Source organism: Schistocerca americana, chromosome 1 (assembly GCF_021461395.2).
Source record: "Schistocerca americana isolate TAMUIC-IGC-003095 chromosome 1, iqSchAmer2.1, whole genome shotgun sequence".
Taxonomy (NCBI): Eukaryota; Metazoa; Arthropoda; class Insecta; order Orthoptera; family Acrididae; genus Schistocerca; species Schistocerca americana.
In genome coordinates this window covers 606,209,695-606,232,796 of record NC_060119.1, presented here as the reverse complement: position 1 = coordinate 606,232,796, position 23,102 = coordinate 606,209,695, and positions in this window count along the sequence as shown.

The following is a 23,102-nucleotide window of genomic DNA, read 5'->3' as shown; positions in this document are numbered from 1 at the left end:
CACTGCTGGCGCAACAAACCCATATTTAACGTTCGTTTTCTCTAGAATATAACAGCGATAGGTGCCGGGTAGGAGTCCTGGGAAGGAGAACATTAATGTTTCGTCTCGTCATTTCAGTTAAAACATCTAGCTACTGCTGCGAAAATCAGACATGTCGCATTTGACTGTGCTTCGATAGCAATCCGATTAGGTTCTGGGTTCGAATCCGTGTCCAACACAAAGCTTTACCTCACGGAATTTCAAGTAAGTTACTTGTGAAGAAGCAATATTTAACGTCTCTCGTAGTTCGTTAACAGGGACAATAGATGATGGGTAGGAATTCGCGTCTGTTAACATGTTTGCGTTATGCAATTTAAAGTTGATATTTGCTAACTGATACTGTCTAAAATCGAGGTATATCACTCTCTGTATGCTTAATCAGGAATGACTGTTAGTTTCCGTCAGTAACGAAATCTTTGCTTAGTCTGCATGAGCTGGGTTTGAATCCATATGCGGAACAAGACGGTTCGTCGTGTCATTTGAAGTTCATACATATTCTCAACTAGCTGCTCGTGAATAACTTAAATTTTTAATGTCATTTTGTGTTAAATCATAAGTACGGTATGTTACTTTGAAGAGGAAATGATGAATACGACGAACTTACTACGTGCATTACCAATCTGACGTAATAATCAGAGTGGTAACATTTCAGGTATGTCATTTATTGTAATAAATGTGAGCTTACAAACCTTGAGGACAGTCTTATCTGTGATAAGGTGTTCTCTGATATTTGTAGTATCGTGGTATTACTTTACACCTTGAGTTATTGCGGTACAGAGCAGTGTTTTCTAGTGGTGACTTGTTGGAACCATTTTCAATAGTCAAACGACTGTACCAAGGAGCGATTAGAGGACCTGCTGGACAGATTTTTTTGAATAGGACAATGTTCCTGTCCAATAATTTTTAGATTAGTTACAATAAGCCTACGCTGCAAGAGAACTCGCTTGTATTTTTCAGTATGTGGTCTGTTGTCGGTTTGAAGGCCTTACGTTGCATCGGCAACTTAGTGCAACTCCACCGAGGGCTGTCTGGAGTAGGGTGGAGATAGCAATGTGAAAGTTGCGAGCTGTCGAAGACGATCTTCATATTCCTAATGCGATTAGGACATCGTATACTCTTGACGACGTTTAGCACCTGTGCGGTCAGTCAACCAATTTCAGAATTCATGTTGAGTAATCCTGCTAAATTCCCATAATATTGTCTTTTTATATTGATGAGTAATATGGATAGTCGTCACGTTCATGTGCCGTCTGCAACGCAAATTTAATGTTACTATCCTAGGAACTAACCTGCAATACGTTTTGTATTTCATAATCGGAACTATCTGCATTAACCGTCATCAGAGCAATGTCAGGGAACAGAATGCAGCAGTGCCTTGGTACCTACTTGGGGACCTGCTTGAGTCGTGTTCTAAGGAAAGGGTAGTTGCTGGTTCACATTATATTACACTAGCGAGAAGTACCGACTTTTCCTTTTCTCTGCAAACATCCCGAACTAAATTCAGTAACTAAATGCTAAGAATAAATTTGCATTGTGCCAACTCAAAGATCAATAGATATGGATATAGATATAGATTTTTAAATTTAAAGCCATTCTCGTTCTGCGTTGGAATAAACATTATTCATTATTTGATTGTTCTTGTTACGATTGTTATTGTCATTCTCTCACTCGCAAGAGTTTTCACATTCCTATTTGGTATCGATGCACATGAAGAGTGGCTATGAAAGAAGGGAATACTGAATGTTACGTCATGCAGAATACACTCATTTACTTCTGCTCCTCGTGATCAACGCTGCAGGAGAAGTGAGATACGTAAAGTTGACAGTGTGAGGACAGACATGCTGGCACAACCCTGCAACTACACAGTGTTACCAGATAAAATGGTGCTGCGGAATCGAAAGTGCAGTACGGACTTTGCCACAGTAGCAGACAGGTGCTAATTTCGGACCATGACCGTGGATTACACTTCGGTCAGTGCTGGTTAGAGTGTTGCAACTGTAAATGGAAGGCTTTGTTTGACAGTCTTGTGCTGATGCTGTCTGAATAAATTATGACATTGGATAAAAAGCGGTTTAGTTTTGAGACCTAACCCACAAGGGGAGAAGGCACAGTGGTCTGCTTCAGGAATTCCAAGCAATAAAACACAAGAAGCAACCCAGGAAGGGTCCGAACAGCTACTTTCATGCAGAGACTTGCACTTGAAATCTGTTCATCATTACGGGGTCAAACAAGAGGGTAACAATACTGAAACAATGATCAGGCTACTTAGTATACAAGAGAGCATACATATTTCAAGGAGGAAACGTATGAAGACGCAGACTTCCTCGTTATCAATATGTGCGGCATGTCTTTCGTGTTAACGAAAGTAATATCCCGCTTTAACTCTTCTTACGTCTCAAATGAAATGAATGCCATGAAGAATCGAATATTTGTTGACTGAGTCTCTCCTTGCTTCCATCCGTACCAACATATTTCTTCATTGTCGTGGTAATCATGACATTCTTTTTGTATGCTGCAAAAGATTGCACGTGGACAAATTCGACATCGAGGTGCAAAGCGTTTGGTATCTTACATTATATTCAATTCGAATAAGCTTCAGATGTATTTTTACTTCGTTGTATTTTTAGATGATTATGAACGTTACGGAAAATTATCTCACATGCTTTATCTTGAATGAGAAACATTGAATGACCCGTTTTGCTTTCCCTACGTTGAAATGATATAATGTCGGCGTCAACAGCCTTCTTCCACGCCGGAAGCTGAAACTTGTATCATTCTGGATTAATGATAATTGAATGTCTCAAATGTAGACATAGCCCACAAGGCGACGTCAGAAACCATCAGGGGAGAACGCCGCATAAAAACCAATCGTGCGCTCGCGTCTCCACTCTGAATGACCGTATCGGAGAATCACGGCAAGCATTTCGCTGAAGAGCTGCCTCCTAAGAGAACCGAGAAATGGCAGCGTCGTAGCAAGTATTTGTCAACACTCTGATAGTGCAATTACTTCCGGGTGTAGGCCGTCGTTACCTCGCTAAATTCACTTGACACTCGTTTTCCACATCGAAGACTCGTACGATAGAATCCACTGTAAGATGAGACTCTTAGAAAGTATAATTAATTTCTGGACTCCAAGAACGGCGTTCTTCACATAAGTAACACCTGTTTGTGTGTTTTAAGGTTGCGTTTTGAGGCTCAGGCAACATCGCAGTGACTATAGTCCGTCTGTGGTCGCCAGTGTGTCGTTAGCTCAGAGGTTATTCGTCATATTGCGGCTTTTCTAACGCGGGACATTCTGAATCGGAATACTCCCCTTTCATTATTAGTTCCGGGACGTGACTATTCTCCTCGGACAAAGACCAATGCTGTGAATTGGGTTCGCGGACATGCCATTCACTACCTAGTTGGACAAACTGTAGACTCTGTACTCGATTTTTGGACAGACCTCAACGACCGTCATTATGTCGTTGTCCGCCACCCAAAATACAGACAATTTTTCTCGAACTTCCTTGGGAGTGCTTTCCACGACCCGCCTCGCAGCTGGAATGTGTTAAGCCAAGAGTGAAGATGGTTTCCAGTTTGAACCAATGAACATTTCTGAACTACTTGAACAGAACACACCAATTTCGAGAAGACGTGACTCAACATATTACTAGTGGGGCGTAGAAAACGTCTGATCAATTACACAACAAAAATAAACAAAACAACAATCAAAATAAAAATAAAATTCAGAAAAACTAAGATTTTGTTTTGTTTGTAATGATAGCCCTAACCTTGAATTCCCATATTTCCCCTGGTATATAGGCAGCTCTTGGGGTAGGTTTGGTCAGGAGCCAACGCCTGAAGTGGAGCAGATTTTTTTTTTTTTTTTTTGTTATAGGATGAAAAGTGGCGGTGGAACTTAGTTTCTTTTTTTATTGCCATTTTCCCAAGGGGCTTTAAAATAAGAGAGAAAAAAGGGGTAATCGTCAAAAAAAGTAAAAGAAAAAAGCAAAATTTAAAAAAAAAGAGGTTCCCTTGTGTGTTGCGGTGGTAGTACTGTATGACATAGCAGTTCCAATCTCGGTGGAAGCCGCTGACTACAACATTGTATTTTCCATTTTAATTAATGGAGTTGCAAACGGCTAGTAAAAATTCTTTATACGAAATCTGAAGAATGCCTTTAAACATAAATCTTCGTCCGATTCGACTTAGTAAATTAAGTTAATATCATGGATGTCTGCTTTGCAAATGCCAAGGTGCTTCACTGTAAAATAGATCCTGAAAAGATTCAAAGCGACTGTCAACGATATAAATTTGAGTTTTGTTCGTCATATAGGTCTAACATGTCAGAAGGTTGTTTATGAAGTGCACATGTTGATTAATATAGTTCCCCTCTTCTAAGTTTTTGCAATAGCATTTAACTGTAGACGTTTTCTAACACCGGCGTTAGCAATTCCTTTGCGTTCTCTGAAACCTCCAAAACGACAAATTTTTCTGGTCTAAATCTGATGACCTTAACTATCACTTCCGATCAACATTAAATACTTCATGAACCCATACATGGAACTCCAAATGTGCAGTGTTCCTGCACTGCTACAGAGCATGCATTGCAAGGTATTCACACAGTTTATCGCATAGAGTTACCATAAGGAATGAAACAAGAACTGTAATACACTTTGGCCGGCCGGTGTGGCCGTGTGGTTAAAGGCGCTTCAGTCTGGAACCGCGTGACCGCTACGGTCGCAGGTTCGAATCCTGCCTCGGGCATGGATGTGTGTGATGTCCTTAGGTTAGTTAGGTTTAATTAGTTCTACGTTCTAGGCGACTGATGACCTCAGAAGTTGAGTCGCATAGTGCTCAGAGCCATTTGAACCATTTGTAATACACTTTACACCACAGACGCTCACCCCGGCTTGACGAAAACATCCGAACATTGACCAAAAGTTGCACAAATAATTGAGTTTGAAAGGAAAAGAAACGAGGTAGGAAGCATTTATAAATTCATCGAATGTAGCGAGGTGGTTTAATTTCGTCCCAGTCTATAAAATTAATTTCGGGCCATACTCAGCTCTTGCCGATTAAGGTAATATAATACCCGCCTACTAATCAGGGCGTCTGTCTCCGTTGCTTTTGAGCGTGAATGGAAATCGTAGAAATTTTCTGTGGAGCAACATTTAATAATAAAGCGTTTTAAATCATCAAAAGCGATGAGCAGGAGCAGGCGCTTTCGATAAAGAACGGGGGAGTGCAGCGCCGCTGCTGTCGCCACGGCCGCTGCCGGTAGCCAGCAAATGGATCCCGGAGCTTTGCCGCATACGGCGTCCAGAGGAGGACAGTCTGCAGGAAATCTGCCGCAAAATCGTTACTGGATAAAATTTTGATATCGGTGTGTCAGAAAGCGAAATAGATTGAATCTGCGCTACCATTACATTCACGTCTTCAGCATTCAGACAGAAGAGGCTATAAAAATATTTTATGCCAGCTGCTCTCGATCCACTGACAGTACGAACAGAAACAACGCACGCGACAGCTAGACCACAGGCGTAATCAGCCTAGTGTTTCTCTATCATGGGACAAGTTTTCCTCCAGCAAGTGCCGCAGTCTACAGTGTTGCCAGATTGTGCAGATAACCAGACTTAGAGAATTAGCGAGTTGGCCAGTTTTATTGTCCCATGTCGCGATCGGCGCGGACTTAGCCTCTGAAGCGGCCGGCCGCCGGTCGAGTTTTATGTCAAAGAGTGTACATTCTCAGAAATTTCTTCTTCGAATTAACGCCGATATTTGATATCAGTAAACCTCTCTTGGCCAGGAATGCCCTTTTGCCATTGCTAGTCTGCTTTTGGTGGCCTCCTTGCTCCGTCCGTCATTGGTTATTTTACTGGCTACGTAGAACAATTCCTTAACTTCATCTACTTCGTGATCATCAATCCTGATGTTAAGTTTCTCGCTGTTCTCATTTTTACAGCTTCTCATTACCTTCATCTTTCTTCGATTTACTCTCAATCATTATTGATTAGACTGTTCATTCCGTTCAGCACATCATCTTCACTCTCAATCAAGATAGCAATGTCATCAGCGAATCGTATTGTTGCTATCCTTTCACCTTGAATTTAATTCCACTCCTGAACCTTTCTTTTATTTCCATAATTGATTCCTCGATGTACAAATTGATCAGTAGGGGCGAAAGGTTACATCCTTGTCTTACACCATTTTTAATACGATCACTTCGTTCTTGGTCGTTCACTCTTATTATTCTCTCTTGGCCGATGTACACATTGTATATGACCCGTCTCTCCCTATAGCTTACCCCTACTTTTCTCAGAATTTGAAAAATCTTACACCATTTTACATTGTTGAATGCTTTTTCCAGGTCGACAAATCCTATGAACATATCTTGACTATTCTTTAGTCTTGCTTCCATTACACTATACAACAACAACAAAAACTTTTTTTAAGGCACAGAGATAAAACATGGTGGACGTAACTAATATGGCCTCGCTTTAATCTGAAAATGCTGTTAGACTTTCCCCATCACCCTCCACTTGTTTGTCACTCAGGTTTTTAAATGCCTATACCTAAAAACAAAGACTAGTGTGGTCTACACTAAATTTAGACAATATATAACATGCTTAATGCCATAAAACTATCTTACTCTAGTGTGCTGGGCCTAATGTACACTTTTACAAGAAAAAGTGCAACATTCGTTTGCTCGATGATGATGTTGATGGTGGAAGGTTGAGTCTTTTTGATGACAACTTCCTTCTGTGAGATATATATCCTTCATGCTTCAAAAACCAACAGTACTCACTTAACATTGAAGGGTTCCATTTACCTTTATAGCGGCTTTCCATTCGCAAAATTTCCTGATGAAACCTTTCTCCGTGTTCGTCACTAACCGCTTCCAAATTGGTAGTGAAATAATCTAAATGAGAATGAAGGAAGTGCATTTTTAGTGACATTCTGTATCCAAGATTTTTATAGTTCTCTAAAAGAATTCCCACTAATATGTCACTGTTTTCTTCTCTTGTATTCCCTAGGAAATCTTCAACGACATTCTAAAAAGAACGCCAAGTTGCAAGTTCTAACTGACTTAATTTTTCTTCGAAGTTCTTTTCATGCATGAACTTTCTAATTTGTGGCCCCATAAAAATCCTCTCTTTCAGTCTGGTGTCAATTCAGGGAACACTTCAAGTAGATACATGAAACCATTAGCATTTGTGTCCGTTTCCTTGACAAAATCTTGCATAAGGACGAGCTTAATATGCAGTGGGGGAGGGAAAACATTTTGAGTGTCCACCAAAGGTACATATTTCACATTTTCACTCCCCAGAGCCAATTTCTCTCTTGGTAGCCACTGTTAAGCTGTAAAATGTTTATGTGTTGCACGGTTGTCCCAAAGACAAAGGAAACAGCAATACTTTGTGAAACCACTTTGGAGACCAATTTGTAAACCAATCTCCTTAAGATCACGACATATTTTCCAATTTCCTTCCATATACTTAGTAGCTTAAAGCATCTCTGACAAATTTACGTGATTCTCTTTCATGCTCACAGAGTACCCTACAGGTGCAGATGGAAACGTATAATCATTACGCAATAGTACAGCCTTCAGACTTGTCTTGGAATCGTCAATAAACAAGCGCCACTCAGCAGCATCGTATGGTATCTTTAACTGTTTCATTAATCCTACTACATCAATACAAGCACAAACGTTGTCCACCTAACGGTAATATGTCATCAAATCTTTATTGCATTGCCTAAAGTGAGTAATTCTTGTTTCTTCGTGAAGTAAGTTCCATTTCTTAAGACGTGAAGACAAAATTTCTGCATGCTCCTTGAATAAGTATAAGTCACGAACTAAGTCGTTCAAGTCTGCTTGTGTAATTAAATGTGGTCTTCGTCCTGGAAAGCGCTTTTCTTCACTTGATTGACTTTGTGCTTCCCCAGCGTTTGTGGACTCATGATCAGAATTAGGAACTTCTTCCCACGCTAGTGGAGGAGTTGGAACTGGTAGGTCTTCTCTGTGGGGAACAGGTCTAATTGCTGAGGGCAGGTTAGGGTACCTAATATTCTTCTTATTCTTTGATGAAATGCCAGTTACATTAGTCAAACAGAAGTAGCGATCACCAACATAATTTTCAGGCACTCGCCAGATCATTGGTATGTCAAATGGTAAGTGCTCTTTTCTTTTCTTTCAGCCATTGTGTTAGTTAGAATTGCACCTAGTGCAAGTTATGTGAGGTGCCCAATCTTTACCCTGATCTCTCAGTTGGCATTTGAAGTATAAATGATACGACGACTTCAGTAAGTTAGAAATTGGTCGTTGTTTCCTTGTCGTGAATTCATCACATATATATAACAAAATGAATCGGGGTGGTTTGTACGTCCACGTTTTGGTTTCTTCATGTTGTATTTTCAATGCCCACAAAACACTTTTCTGTCGAATGAATTTATCTAGATCAATTCCTGAAAAAGAAGAGAAAAATTCAAAGACTTGAGATAATATAGAAGGAAGAGTAATAAAATGTATGTGACTGAAGTGTTCAAATACACAATGTAAAATACACTAATGTAACAGATTAAATTTAAAAAGTAGTATACATCAGCCAGCACGGTAGCTCAGCGTGTTCGGTCAGGGGGTGAGCTGCTCTCTGTAATAAAAAAAACTGAGTTAATCGATCAACAACGAACACAAACGGATGTCTTACGACGTCCGCCCCGACCAGATGCAACGATCAACTGCGAACAAAATGAGATTAAAAAAAAAAAAAAACCCAAAGCACTTAAAACTTATACAGTAAATTCAACTATGTTATATAACTTGCAGATCGTAACTTCCTATTTCCTTAAATAACGTAACTATCTGGCGAACGGTCCAGACACTTGGATGATATCGTCCAGTATACCGAACAGCATACATAGCACACACCCGTTGGGCATTTTGATCACAATAGCCATACATCAACATGATATCGACCTTTTCCGCAATTGGTAAACGCTAATGTATCACGAAGCAAATACCGTCCGCACTGGCGGAATGTTACGTGATACCACGTAAGTATTGGGACACGGCCGGCACCATTCCAAAATACCGAATGTATCCGGTACGTGTTGCCTCTCTAGTCGTTATTACCGTAGCGGGTTGCGACATAGAGAGAGTCCTTTCCTAAGCATCGTTAGTAGACAGCAACAAGGTCGCACGCAGTGTATCCGGCAAGTGTTGACTCTCTAGTCGTTATTACCGGCGCGGGGTTGTGACATAGAGAGAGAAACCCCTTCTTGAACTCGAACCCTGCTCCTCCTGGGTGGATAGGCCAAGTGCTCCCACCTAACACAATTAAACCACCAGACACACATGGAATTGATGGGAAATTAAAAATGCCGGAGCCCTTTCTGGGACTCGAACCCTGGTGCTCCTGAACGGAATGCTCAAGTGCACCCCCAACACATGAAACCTGTCTAGATGCGGGAGAGGAAGGTTAGGTTAGTGTACTTTATTTATTTTGGTCGAGAAACTGACGCAAAGATCGATCCTAATTGCGTAATTAATCACAAAGAGAGGTCCTAATTACACAACTATGTGCAAAGCACTACAGAAGGACGGCATAAAATCGCAATACGCCGCGGAAACTGACGATACCATACAACTGGTGTTATCCTGCCAAGAAAAAAATTCGCAGAACCACTCGAAACCAGCGACAGAAACATCGAAACTCTACCCTACACCTACAAGCTGCCAGAGTCGATATTAGCTAACTTTGAGACGGGTGTATTTCCTGCTTTTCATGTATGCGTGTTTCTACTGCATTACAGAGAAGTTACTATCAGAGTTTTTTTTTCTTTGTATACGTCTGCGGCATTGCATGTTTCGAATTCTTTAAGTTCAATGGGCCCCATGTACAATTAATCTTAAATAGAGTGATGGTAGAACTGCTGTCTGGACGCTTGCATATGAGGTCTACTTTTTTCGTATTTGGTCTTCGTGGTCCTTATGCGCAATTAATGTTAGCTGCAGTAGAGTCGTTTGGTAGTTACCTTGAAATGAGGGTCTCTAAATTTAGTGTTTACAGTTCCTAGGAAAGAACACCGTCCTCCAAGGACTTCTGTTCGAGTTCTGAAAGCAGCTCCATGGCACTTACAGGTAACAAATCTAGAAGCCATTCGCCGAAATTCTTCAACATGACCTGGAACGGATCAATCCCACCAGTGAAGTAAGCAGGACGATAGTAATACTTCACCTGAAAGTTACTGGTTTATTATTCCTACTCATCAGCATTAACTTGCATTTTTTCCGCCTTTAAGGCTAGCGACCATTCATCACACCAAATGGAAATTTTGTCTAAATCGTCTTGTGTCCTCCTACAGTCACTCAGCTTTGATGACTTATCGTAGACCGCTGCATCGTCGGCAGACTATTGACCCGCCAAATCATTTAAGTATAAAGAAAACAGCAGCTATCCAATTGCACTGGGCTGCATATTGGATATAGCCACTCTCTTATCTCTGAGCCTGTTAAATATGCTCGTGCCTTCGTTAAAGGGCTGCGATGGGAGATCGTGTCACATACCTTCCTGAAATCTAGAATATGTAATCCACCTGTTACCTTCCTTTATAGTTCTAGATATATCATGTGAAATAAAGGCATGCCGAGTTTTGAACGAATGATGCTTTCTAAAATCAGGCTGATTCATCAACATAAACAGCTTAGCCTCAAGAATGTTTATTATATTCGAACTGAGAATACGTACAAAGATTCGGGAGCAGTCCGAAGTTAGGGATATTGGTCTGTAATTTTGCGGTCTGTTCCTTCATCTTTCTTGTATACTGGAGTGACCCGCGCTTTCTTTCTTTCCTTTATACCATTCGTTTCGATCTTCGTGTTGGACGAGAAAGAAAGAGAGAGGGAGAGAGAGAGAGGCGGGGTGATGGACCAATTCCCTGGAGTACTCCTTCTAAAATCTAACAGGAATGCCATCCGGACCAGATGATTTGTCTGTTTTTCAAATCTTGACGGTACTTCCTTATGTCAGTTACACATCTTCCATACGGGGGTCCGTCCGAAGGTCAAGAGACTGCATGTTTGTACGGTTTTCATGCTTGAACGATGTCTTAAACGTGAAATTTTAAACTTAGGTTCGGCTTTTACTATCTTCAACTGCCGCACCAGACTGGTCAACAAGGAACTGATTGGAATCCTTAGACTCGCTTACCGATTTTACACACGGCCTGAAAGTTCTCGGCTCCCTGCCAAATCTTTTGCTAAGTTGTGGCGGTGGCAGTTACGTGCTTCACGCATTAATATTTCGGCAGCCGGCTAATGGCTTACGAGGCCTCGATTCAATCTATTAAACGTGCTTGATTCGATTATTCTATTCCCTACAGCTTACAGCCATGAAATATCGGTCAAATTATACATCATCTTCGTTTTCCATTAATGTCGATGGTACTTCATTCCTAAATATACGGCTTACAAGTAGTATTGTTTAGTGCTCGTCGCAGTTATGAGTACCGGTAACTATAAGCGAGGTTCATTGCAAAAGCGATTCATTACAAAAGCGATACTGTCTGACTCGAAATAGCCAGGTATCTATGACAGGGTATGCTAATACACAGAAAATTCGGTGCATAACTGATTCTTTGTCTATGTGATGCACAAAACTAATTTCATTTTGTTTTGATGCTATTTATTTATTTATTGATTTTAGTTTCAGAAGCTATCCCCGATAGCTCCGCATCGCCGTCACCACTACCATCACTGCCAAGATGGTACTTACTTCCGGAGGAGGGGTATGGAAAAGATGATAATGATGACGATGACGACGATGTAATATTTCTCTGTGAAATAATAAATATCGACTAAAAGCACTACATATTTTGGAACACAACCTACGAGCAGCTTAGAGACAGAAGTGATGACACTTTCTGCGGGACCTGACCATCATTTTGCAGAACAATGCTCAAGCACGTAGAGTGCAAACTGTTACTGATTTGTTTGACTGATGGGACTGCTGAGTGCTGTACCACCTACTGCGGTCCCCTGACGTAAGTCCTCGTGAGTTCAACTCGATTTCTGACTGAAGGAAACACTTCACGGCATTTGCTTGACGACTGCTGCAACTCATCGATTAACAGACCGCGCCACTCGAACTGTCGACACATGTGACACTGCTAAGAGCATCACTGGCAAGGGTTATACACTATGCTGGAGACTACTTTGAAGGTCAATAAAACTTTGAAAGACATATTTATTTTGTACGAGCTGTGAGTAAATAGTTTTTCCACTGTTAAATTTCCAATCCTCGTATATAAACTCTCTCCTAGTATCCACCATCTTCTACAAGACGAGTCCCTTACAACAGAGTATACCACAGAGGTGCATGTGTGTTTGATGCTTTAGAAATACGCAGTGTGTTGCCTCTACAGTTGCTAAATTCATCATAGCATCCACAGTGAGTAAATGATACACTGTCACTGTTGCGGCCAAAGATGTCAATACAGAGATAGAATGTATTGTACTTAAACTGCCAACAGCCTTGTTCAGTCTATTTCAGTAATGTCCAGCCTCGTACCTATCCATATATCCTCAATTTACACTATAACTTTGATGCCACTGGCTGATCTCCATGACAGCAGCAATATCTCCCTCCCTGTAATACTATTACTTGGAGTGCAATAAGACTCTCTTCACCAACTGTTCGGTGTTGTAATCAACGAAGAAATTAACCGCATATTTACCTTCTCAGAGGAACCGAAAGTATAGGACTACTCGGATTACGTTTCGCAGACTCACCCATCATTCAATTTGATTTCGTTTGGCTCCCATACAGCTCAGCTGATGACGCCATTCTTACGTGCTCTCCGTCCCACTCAGCAACTTGTGTGATGAAGACGCTCGATCTGCTCACCACACAACGAATTCAACCACTGATGGTGTTAAAGATTAATATGTTTTAGAACAGTTAGTCTAATTCTGAAGACGACGCTAGTTTGACTGATTATGGCATTGGTCTTCCGCTCCTAGTCTGCTTCTGTCTGTAACGGCAGGCTCAATTCAACGTCATGCTTATCTGTTGATCAAAACAAGAGTTAGTTTTACACGCTACAACAAGTAAAAATCAGTGATAGTGGTCAAGGTTCATGGCTGGACTTGAGAGCATCTATCTTTTGTGGTGACCTTCATTATCATCCTTTAAACTGACTGGCGTGTTGTTTTAGCGTCTCTGCTTAACTCAAATAGTTAAGCCTAGACTCGGCTAGCGTCGCTAATACGTCTCTACAACACTCCTACGGCCCAAATCATCAATAAGCTCTGTCGATCACGCTATTGCGTGCGACCAGCCACCTGATTTACGTCTTTCTATGACGGCTCAAAACTCGTCTTTTCACACAACATCCTCATCGCACCGATTACGAATTATCCATGTTTGATGCGTCCCTATCGCCTAATTTCGATTGACTGGCCACCGGATAGTCGTTTTGATCACCGTACTCACACTATCAACACAATTGAGATAACAGGTGCGTCTCGAACACTACTGCGTCGGACAGACCACCTCATAATTATCACCCGAAACACCCACAATCACCATACGCCGATAACGCAACGGGTGGGTCCTGAACACTACCGCATCGGACGTCATACCCTGCACTCGTCTCAAGAAACGCAACACATTCGGTGGGACGCAATATCCACCTACCACATCACAACACGCTCAACACAGCCCAAATCCATCCACCACAGAGCCAGATTTTATCCTGAAAGCTCTCCTGTCCAATAGCCTTGCCATAAAATTTTGTATAGGAAGTTATCTACATAAGATAACCCCTTCTATAATTAATCTAATACTTCTAAATATTGTTTGTGTCATAGCTGAAGCAAATTTTCTATACTAAGCGACCCAGTGGTCCCCATACAACAAAATTTAACATCAAACACATAATATACACACAATCCATGCCAAAATAAGACAAGCACATGAAAATAGGAAAATAAATACACACAACATAAAACAAATAATCACAAAACACAAATAAAACAGTGCCTATACTAATACAAATAAACATCGCCAACAAATCACAAAAATCTAATCTAATTATACACTACTTTGTTCCCGGCCGCGTTCTTCCGCTGCCGAGTGTGCCGCCCTAGTCATTCTTGTCTGTTTTGCGCAGTTTGCATACGGCCAGGGTTCGCCGGACGTATTTTGATTATTTGTGTAGGTTCTGGATTGCGGTCTTCACTCGCTCTCCAGTTCTGCACTGGTTGATCCCTTCCATTTTTATTGGTTGGTTTCCAGTTATTATTACCCTGGTTCCACCTACGTTCCTGTGGCGGATAATGTTTGTCCTCTATTATCGCGTCACTTCGGATTGTTTCTTCAAGTTGCATGCTTTGTGGGCTGCACCGCGGAACTTACCCGTAAGATGACAATGGTCTCTACGAGGAGTCTCAGCTTTTCTATCTAAGGCCAGCCCACAAATATGACAATTAACAGCCTTTTCATACAAGTCATCATTTTCCTTTGATTTGGTCATGGGAATATTGATGCTGTAGAGCTTGTGAACTTGCCATGAAAGTTTTCCAAGCTCAGTGAGAAGCCAAACCGCCGGATCGCCCTCTACATAAGACTGATAGCTATTAAGTTTACAATCATATGCGCATACAACTTGGAACGCAGTCGCATAAGGTAAGTGTTTTTGTGTGAAGGTTGTGTGTGAGGCTAAGGGGTTCCCTTCACAACGAGTAATAGGAGCCAGCAAGCATCAAAATCGGCGTACACAACAAAAGGACAACGCTGCTGGTGGTGAGCATTTTTAAATTTAATGAAGTTATTTTCCTCAGTGGGCATAACAACACGTACCGGGTCCATGCATGCACAATCTAACAGATGTGTCGCTAATAACTCTTGAGATGAAAAATAATTCAAACACCTTATACAAATATGTTGTTTATGTTCATTTTTACTTAACTGGGAGGAAATGAGTCGGGACATGCCTTTGATCCAGACGTAGTGATAATTATCACGTTCGGAGAAGAGCAGCATGTTGACATGCAACTCTCGCTCACATGCAAATTTTGAGAAATGGAGGGGGTCTACTACTGTATGCTTGTTCTGCTCATCTGACTTGCTTTTCCTCTCCAGGCCACAAACGTGGACCGATATTGCGGTATTCTGAGCTTAAAACTTAGGTATGTCCTGGATTCTTAAAGGGAACTCAATTCCATCAAAGTTGTACTGTCTCTTAATATCTTTGACTTTGTAACTGCTGGGACGCTCGGGATGATGTTTGTAATTGTAATTGTAATTGTAATTGTAATTTCTCTCGCAAGCCTGGACTGACCATGCAAAACACGCATTATCATACTTATTTTGAACATTAATGCACGCCTGCTTTTTCTCAATATCTATAGGGAGTTTAATATAACTGGACCCTCCATTCATTGGATCATAGACATGTATATGGATGTCGAGGTGTGGTATACTGCTGAGCGCTTTAGCGGATCCACGTACTTCCATCTCGGAAAATCGGGCCATAATAGCGCTCAAGGTGGATTCTCGGTACAACTCAGCAATCGATGTGCTCCGAGAAATAACACCATTTTCACCCCATATATAATGCAGAGTAGCCGTCTCCGCGTCACCTTGATGTTTAGGGGGGTGACTCAGTTCACTGCATAATACCGCACTGCATTTAAAGGCGTTAAATTCCGGATCTTCTAAGAGTTTGAGGAGCTCGGTCTCCAAGACGGGGAGGCACGCCTCCAAAAACCTTACAGGATCGCGATACCTCCCGCATGGATTCTCAATTCTGGTGAAAGAGATTCGCCCCTCAAACGCTCTAGCAACTGCTGAGTATTCTAAGGGAGTCATTACGCCGTTATTCTGATCGAATTCGTTATCGATAGGTCGGGGGAGAGAACTACCGTTAGCCATAAGGAAATTACTATTATTACTGTTGCTACAACTAGGAGTCCACCCGATAGATGAATGGACTGGTGATGGGTGATCGTAATCATCATCATTTGCGGGGAGAGGCATACGTCTCGAAAGGCATACCTTGCGTGGGCGGCGAGCTGCTGTTTCTAGAGGAGGAGGGGGTGACAGCCGGTTTGAAGGGCCAGGCTGTGGCGACGGCGGACGGGCTGCGCAGCCAAACGGTTGCGACAGCGCTGGGGGAGGAGATGGCGCTAACTCTCTCAAGTTCCGCGGTGCAGCCCACAAAGCATGCAACTTGAAGAAACAATCCGAAGTGACGCGATAATAGAGGACAAACATTATCCGCCACAGGAACGTAGGTGGAACCAGGGTAATAATAACTGGAAACCAACCAATAAAAATGGAAGGGATCAACCAGTGCAGAACTGGAGAGCGAGTGAAGACCGCAATCCAGAACCTACACAAATAATCAAAATACGTCCGGCGAACCCTGGCCGTATGCAAACTGCGCAAAACAGACAAGAATGACTAGGGCGGCACACTCGGCAGCGGAAGAACGCGGCCGGGAACAAAGTAGTGTATAATTAGATTAGATTTTTGTGATTTGTTGGCGATGTTTATTTGTATTAGTATAGGCACTGTTTTATTTGTGTTTTGTGATTATTTGTTTTATGTTGTGTGTATTTATTTTCCTATTTTCATGTGCTTGTCTTATTTTGGCATGGATTGTGTGTATATTATGTGTTTGATGTTAAATTTTGTTGTATGGGGACCACTGGGTCGCTTAGTATAGAAAATTTGCTTCAGCTATGACACAAACAATATTTAGAAGTATTAGATTAATTATAGAAGGGGTTATCTTATGTAGATAACTTCCTATACAAAATTTTATGGCAAGGCTATTGGACAGGAGAGCTTTCAGGATAAAATCTGGCTCTGTGGTGGATGGATTTGGGCTGTGTTGAGCGTGTTGTGATGTGGTAGGTGGATATTGCGTCCCACCGAATGTGTTGCGTTTCTTGAGACGAGTGCAGGGTATGACGTCCGATGCGGTAGTGTTCAGGACCCACCCGTTGCGTTATCGGCGTATGGTGATTGTGGGTGTTTCGGGTGATAATTATGAGGTGGTCTGTCCGACGCAGTAGTGTTCGAGACGCACCTGTTATCTCAATTGTGTTGATAGTGTGAGTACGGTGATCAAAACGACTATCCGGTGGCCAGTCAATCGAAATTAGGCGATAGGGACGCATCAAACATGGATAATTCGTAATCGGTGCGATGAGGATGTTGTGTGAAAAGACGAGTTTTGAGCCGTCATAGAAAGACGTAAATCAGGTGGCTGGTCGCACGCAATAGCGTGATCGACAGAGCTTATTGATGATTTGGGCCGTAGGAGTGTTGTAGAGACGTATTAGCGACGCTAGCCGAGTCTAGGCTTAACTATTTGAGTTAAGCAGAGACGCTAAAACAACACGCCAGTCAGTTTAAAGGATGATAATGAAGGTCACCACAAAAGATAGATGCTCTCAAGTCCAGCCATGAACCTTGACCACTATCACTGATTTTTACTTGTTGTAGCGTGTAAAACTAACTCTTGTTTTGATCAACAGATAAGCATGACGTTGAATTGAGCCTGCCGTTACAGACAGAAGCAGACTAGGAGCGGAAGACCAATGCCATAATCAGTCAAACTAGCGTCGTCTTCAGAATTAGACTAACTGTTCTAAAACATATTAATCTTTAACACCATCAGTGGTTGAATTCGTTGTGTGGTGAGCAGATCGAGCGTCTTCATCACACAAGTTGCTGAGTGGGACGGAGAGCACGTAAGAATGGCGTCATCAGCTGAGCTGTATGGGAGCCAAACGAAATCAAATTGAATGATGGGTGAGTCTGCGAAACGTAATCCGAGTGGTCCTATACTTTCGGTTCCTCTGAGAAGGTAAATATGCGGTTAATTTCTTCGTTGATTACAACACCGAACAGTTGGTGAAGAGAGTCTTATTGCACTCCAAGTAATAGTAAAAAATGGCTCAAATGGCTCTGAGCACTATGGGACTCAACTGCTGTGGTCATAAGTCCCCTAGAACTTAGAACTACTTAAACCTAACTAACCTAAGGACAGCACACAACACCCAGCCATCACGAGGCAGAGAAAATCCCTGACCCCGCCGGGAATCGAACCCGGGAACCCGGGCGTGGGAAGCTAGAACGCTACCGCACGACCACGAGATGCGGGCCAAGTAATAGTATTACAGGGAGGGAGATATTGCTGCTGTCATGGAGATCAGCCAGTGGCATCAAAGTTATAGTGTAAATTGAGGATATATGGATAGGTACGAGGCTGGACATTACTGAAATAGACTGAACAAGGCTGTTGGCAGTTTAAGTACAATACATTCTATCTCTGTATTGACATCTTTGGCCGCAACAGTGACAGTGTATCATTTACTCACTGTGGATGCTATGATGAATTTAGCAACTGTAGAGGCAACACACTGCGTATTTCTAAAGCATCAAACACACATGCACCTCTGTGGTATACTCTGTTGTAAGGGACTCGTCTTGTAGAAGATGGTGGATACTAGGAGAGAGTTTATATACGAGGATTGGAAATTTAACAGTGGAAAAACTATTTACTCACAGCTCGTACAAAATAAATATGTCTTTCAAAGTTTTATTGACCTTCAAAGTAGTCTCCAGCGTAGTGTATAACCCTTGCCAGTGATGCTCTTAGCAGTGTCACATGTGTCGACAGTTCGAGTGGCGCGGTCTGTTAATCGATGAGTTGCAGCAGTCGTCAAGCAAATGCCGTGAAGTGTTTCCTTCAGTCAGAAATCGAGTTGAACTCACGAGGACTTACGTCAGGGGACCGCAGTAGGTGGTACAGCACTCAGCAGTCCCATCAGTCAAACAAATCAGTAACAGTTTGCACTCTACGTGCTTGAGCATTGTTCTGCAAAATGATGGTCAGGTCCCGCAGAAAGTGTCATCACTTCTGTCTCTAAGCTGCTCGTAGGTTGTGTTCCAAAATATGTAGTGCTTTTAGTCGATATTTATTATTTCACAGAGAAATATTACATCGTCGTCATCGTCATCATTATCATCTTTTCCATACCCCTCCTCCGGAAGTAAGTACCATCTTGGCAGTGATGGTAGTGGTGACGGCGATGCGGAGCTATCGGGGATAGCTTCTGAAACTAAAATCAATAAATAAATAAATAGCATCAAAACAAAATGAAATTAGTTTTGTGCATCACATAGACAAAGAATCAGTTATGCACCGAATTTTCTGTGTATTAGCATACCCTGTCATAGATACCTGGCTATTTCGAGTCAGACAGTATCGCTTTTGTAATGAATCGCTTTTGCAATGAACCTCGCTTATAGTTACCGGTACTCATAACTGCGACGAGCACTAAACAATACTACTTGTAAGCCGTATATTTAGGAATGAAGTACCATCGACATTAATGGAAAACGAAGATGATGTATAATTTGACCGATATTTCATGGCTGTAAGCTGTAGGGAATAGAATAATCGAATCAAGCACGTTTAATAGATTGAATCGAGGCCTCGTAAGCCATTAGCCGGCTGCCGAAATATTAATGCGTGAAGCACGTAACTGCCACCGCCACAACTTAGCAAAAGATTTGGCAGGGAGCCGAGAACTTTCAGGCCGTGTGTAAAATCGGTAAGCGAGTCTAAGGATTCCAATCAGTTCCTTGTTGACCAGTCTGGTGCGGCAGTTGAAGATAGTAAAAGCCGAACCTAAGTTTAAAATTTCACGTTTAAGACATCGTTCAAGCATGAAAACCGTACAAACATGCAGTCTCTTGACCTTCGGACGGACCCCCGTATGGAAGATGTGTAACTGACATAAGGAAGTACCGTCAAGATTTGAAAAACAGACAAATCATCTGGTCCGGATGGCATTCCTGTTAGATTTTAGAAGGAGTACTCCAGGGAATTGGTCCATCACCCCGCCTCTCTCTCTCTCCCTCTCTCTTTCTTTCTCGTCCAACACGAAGATCGAAACGAATGGTATAAAGGAAAGAAAGAAAGCGCGGGTCACTCCAGTATACAAGAAAGATGAAGGAACAGACCGCAAAATTACAGACCAATATCCCTAACTTCGGACTGCTCCCGAATCTTTGTACGTATTCTCAGTTCGAATATAATAAACATTCTTGAGGCTAAGCTGTTTATGTTGATGAATCAGCCTGATTTTAGAAAGCATCATTCGTTCAAAACTCGGCATGCCTTTATTTCACATGATATATCTAGAACTATAAAGGAAGGTAACAGGTGGATTACATATTCTAGATTTCAGGAAGGTATATGACACGATCTCCCATCGCAGCCCGTTAACGAAGGCACGAGCATATTTAACAGGCTCAGAGATAAGAGAGTGGCTATATCCAATATGCAGCCCAGTGCAATTGGATAGCTGCTGTTCTCTTTATACTTCAATGATTTGGCGGGTCAATAGTCTGCCGACGATGCAGCGGTCTACGATAAGTCATCAAAGCTGAGTGACTGTAGGAGGACACAAGACGATTTAGACAAAATTTCCATTTGGTGTGATGAATGGTCGCTAGCCTTAAAGGCGGAAAAAATGCAAGTTAATGCTGATGAGTAGGAATAATAAACCAGTAACTTTCAGGTGAAGTATTACTATCGTCCTGCTTACTTCACTGGTGGGATTGATCCGTTCCAGGTCATGTTGAAGAATTTCGGCGAATGGCTTCTAGATTTGTTACCTGTAAGTGCCATGGAGCTGCTTTCAGAACTCGAACAGAAGTCCTTGGAGGACGGTGTTCTTTCCTAGGAACTGTAAACACTAAATTTAGAGACCCTCATTTCAAGGTAACTACCAAACGACTCTACTGCAGCTAACATTAATTGCGCATAAGGACCACGAAGACCAAATACGAAAAAAGTAGACCTCATATGCAAGCGTCCAGACAGCAGTTCTACCATCACTCTATTTAAGATTAATTGTACATGGGGCCCATTGAACTTAAAGAATTCGAAACATGCAATGCCGCAGACGTATACAAAGAAAAAAAAACTCTGATAGTAACTTCTCTGTAATGCAGTAGAAACACGCATACATGAAAAGCAGGAAATACACCCGTCTCAAAGTTAGCTAATATCGACTCTGGCAGCTTGTAGGTGTAGGGTAGAGTTTCGATGTTTCTGTCGCTGGTTTCGAGTGGTTCTGCGAATTTTTTTCTTGGCAGGATAACACCAGTTGTATGGTATCGTCAGTTTCCGCGGCGTATTGCGATTTTATGCCGTCCTTCTGTAGTGTTTTGCATATAGTTGTGTAATTAGGACCTCTCTTTGTGATTAATTACGCAAATAGGATCGATCTTTGCGTCAGTTTCTCGACCAAAATAAATAAAGTACACTAACCTAACCTTCCTCTCCCGCATCTAGACAGGTTTCATGTGTTGGGGGTGCACTTGAGCATTCCGTTCAGGAGCACCAGGGTTCGAGTCCCAGAAAGGGCTCCGGCATTTTTAATTTCCCATCAATTCCATGTGTGTCTGGTGGTTTAATTGTGTTAGGTGGGAGCACTTGGCCTATCCACCCAGGAGGAGCAGGGTTCGAGTTCAAGAAAGGGTTTCTCTCTCTATGTCACAACCCCGCGCCGGTAATAACGACTAGAGAGTCAACACTTGCCGGATACACTGCGTGCGACCTTGTTGCTGTCTACTAACGATGCTTAGGAAAGGACTCTCTCTATGTCGCAACCCGCTACGGTAATAACGACTAGAGAGGCAACACGTACCGGATACATTCGGTATTTTGGAATGGTGCCGGCCGTGTCCCAATACTCACGTACTTATACGTTTGCGACTATTACAGCGCCATCTGTCACAAAGCGAAAAAGGTGGTCCAACTAAAACATTCATATTTCTTTGCGTACTACATGAATATGTAATAAAAAATGGGGGTTCCTATTTTAAAAAAACGCATTTGATATCCGTTTGACCTATGGCAGCGCCATCTAGCGGGCCAACCATACCGCCATCTGGTTTCCCCCTTCAAGCTAGACGAGTTTCGTTCTTTGTGGTTTTTCGTTTGATGCTTATTTCATGAGATATTTGGCCCGATCACTATCAATGGTCCACCCTGTATAATGTCATATGGCTGAAGATCGTACATTTAATAGTTAAAACAGTTTTTCTGGGGTATAAAACTTCTGGCACGAATTAAAATCGCGAATATGTGAAGATGTTTTGATTTAAATGCCTTTGGAGCTGCCAGATGAGACGAAAAGCGAGTTCCGTTCCTTATATCCGTAACTCTGCCCAGGACATATTCACCTTTTTGTGCTATGAAAGGAGCAGTTTCCATTCTGATTTCCAATAATATTAAACTCTATAAAAGGTGATTGATTTTTGACGTACCGCTGAGAATTTGAGGTTGTGTGCGAGGAAAAAGCACTGTCATATATCTATCCGCCTGGATGGATAACGCCAAATGCTGCTTTCCAGATTCTTCCAAATCATTTTCAAACGTAGTTACGTCAAGCATTTTGCATTTCTGAGGAAGTACGGCGCTGCCTTACAGTAAGTACAAAATCGTGCTTCTGAGACTTACTATAGTTTTCGACATCACCCTGCTGCTGCAGTTATCCTTGGAATTCGTCCTGTAAGCATTCTGCTACCTACCGAAGCCAAACCATATACGGGTATTCTGCCGCAAATAAAAATCAACTGAAAAACTGGTGGATGGAAGGCTGCCGGTAGTTCTTGAGATAATAGATTCACGCCGGAGGATGTATCACTTGTTTTCCCGACATCAGGCGGTGGGTGAGAATGAATCATGTGCATTCGGCTAATGGCATGCATACGTTTTCCTCATCAATATTAAAGGAACGACAGAACATCTATGACTAAGCTGACTATTACTTGCCAGAACACAGCGTCTTCAGTCGTTCAGAAGACGAGGTAAACAAAAGATCTCTCTCTCTCTCCAAACCAGGAAACATTTAGAACACTTATGGATGCCGAGACCAGAAGCACTATAAATACCGTAACATAAGGGATTTCGAAGACTGAACTGTGACACTATACAATGGCACTTGTGGATGAAGTATGAATTGTGCATTATGAAAGCGCGGCTGC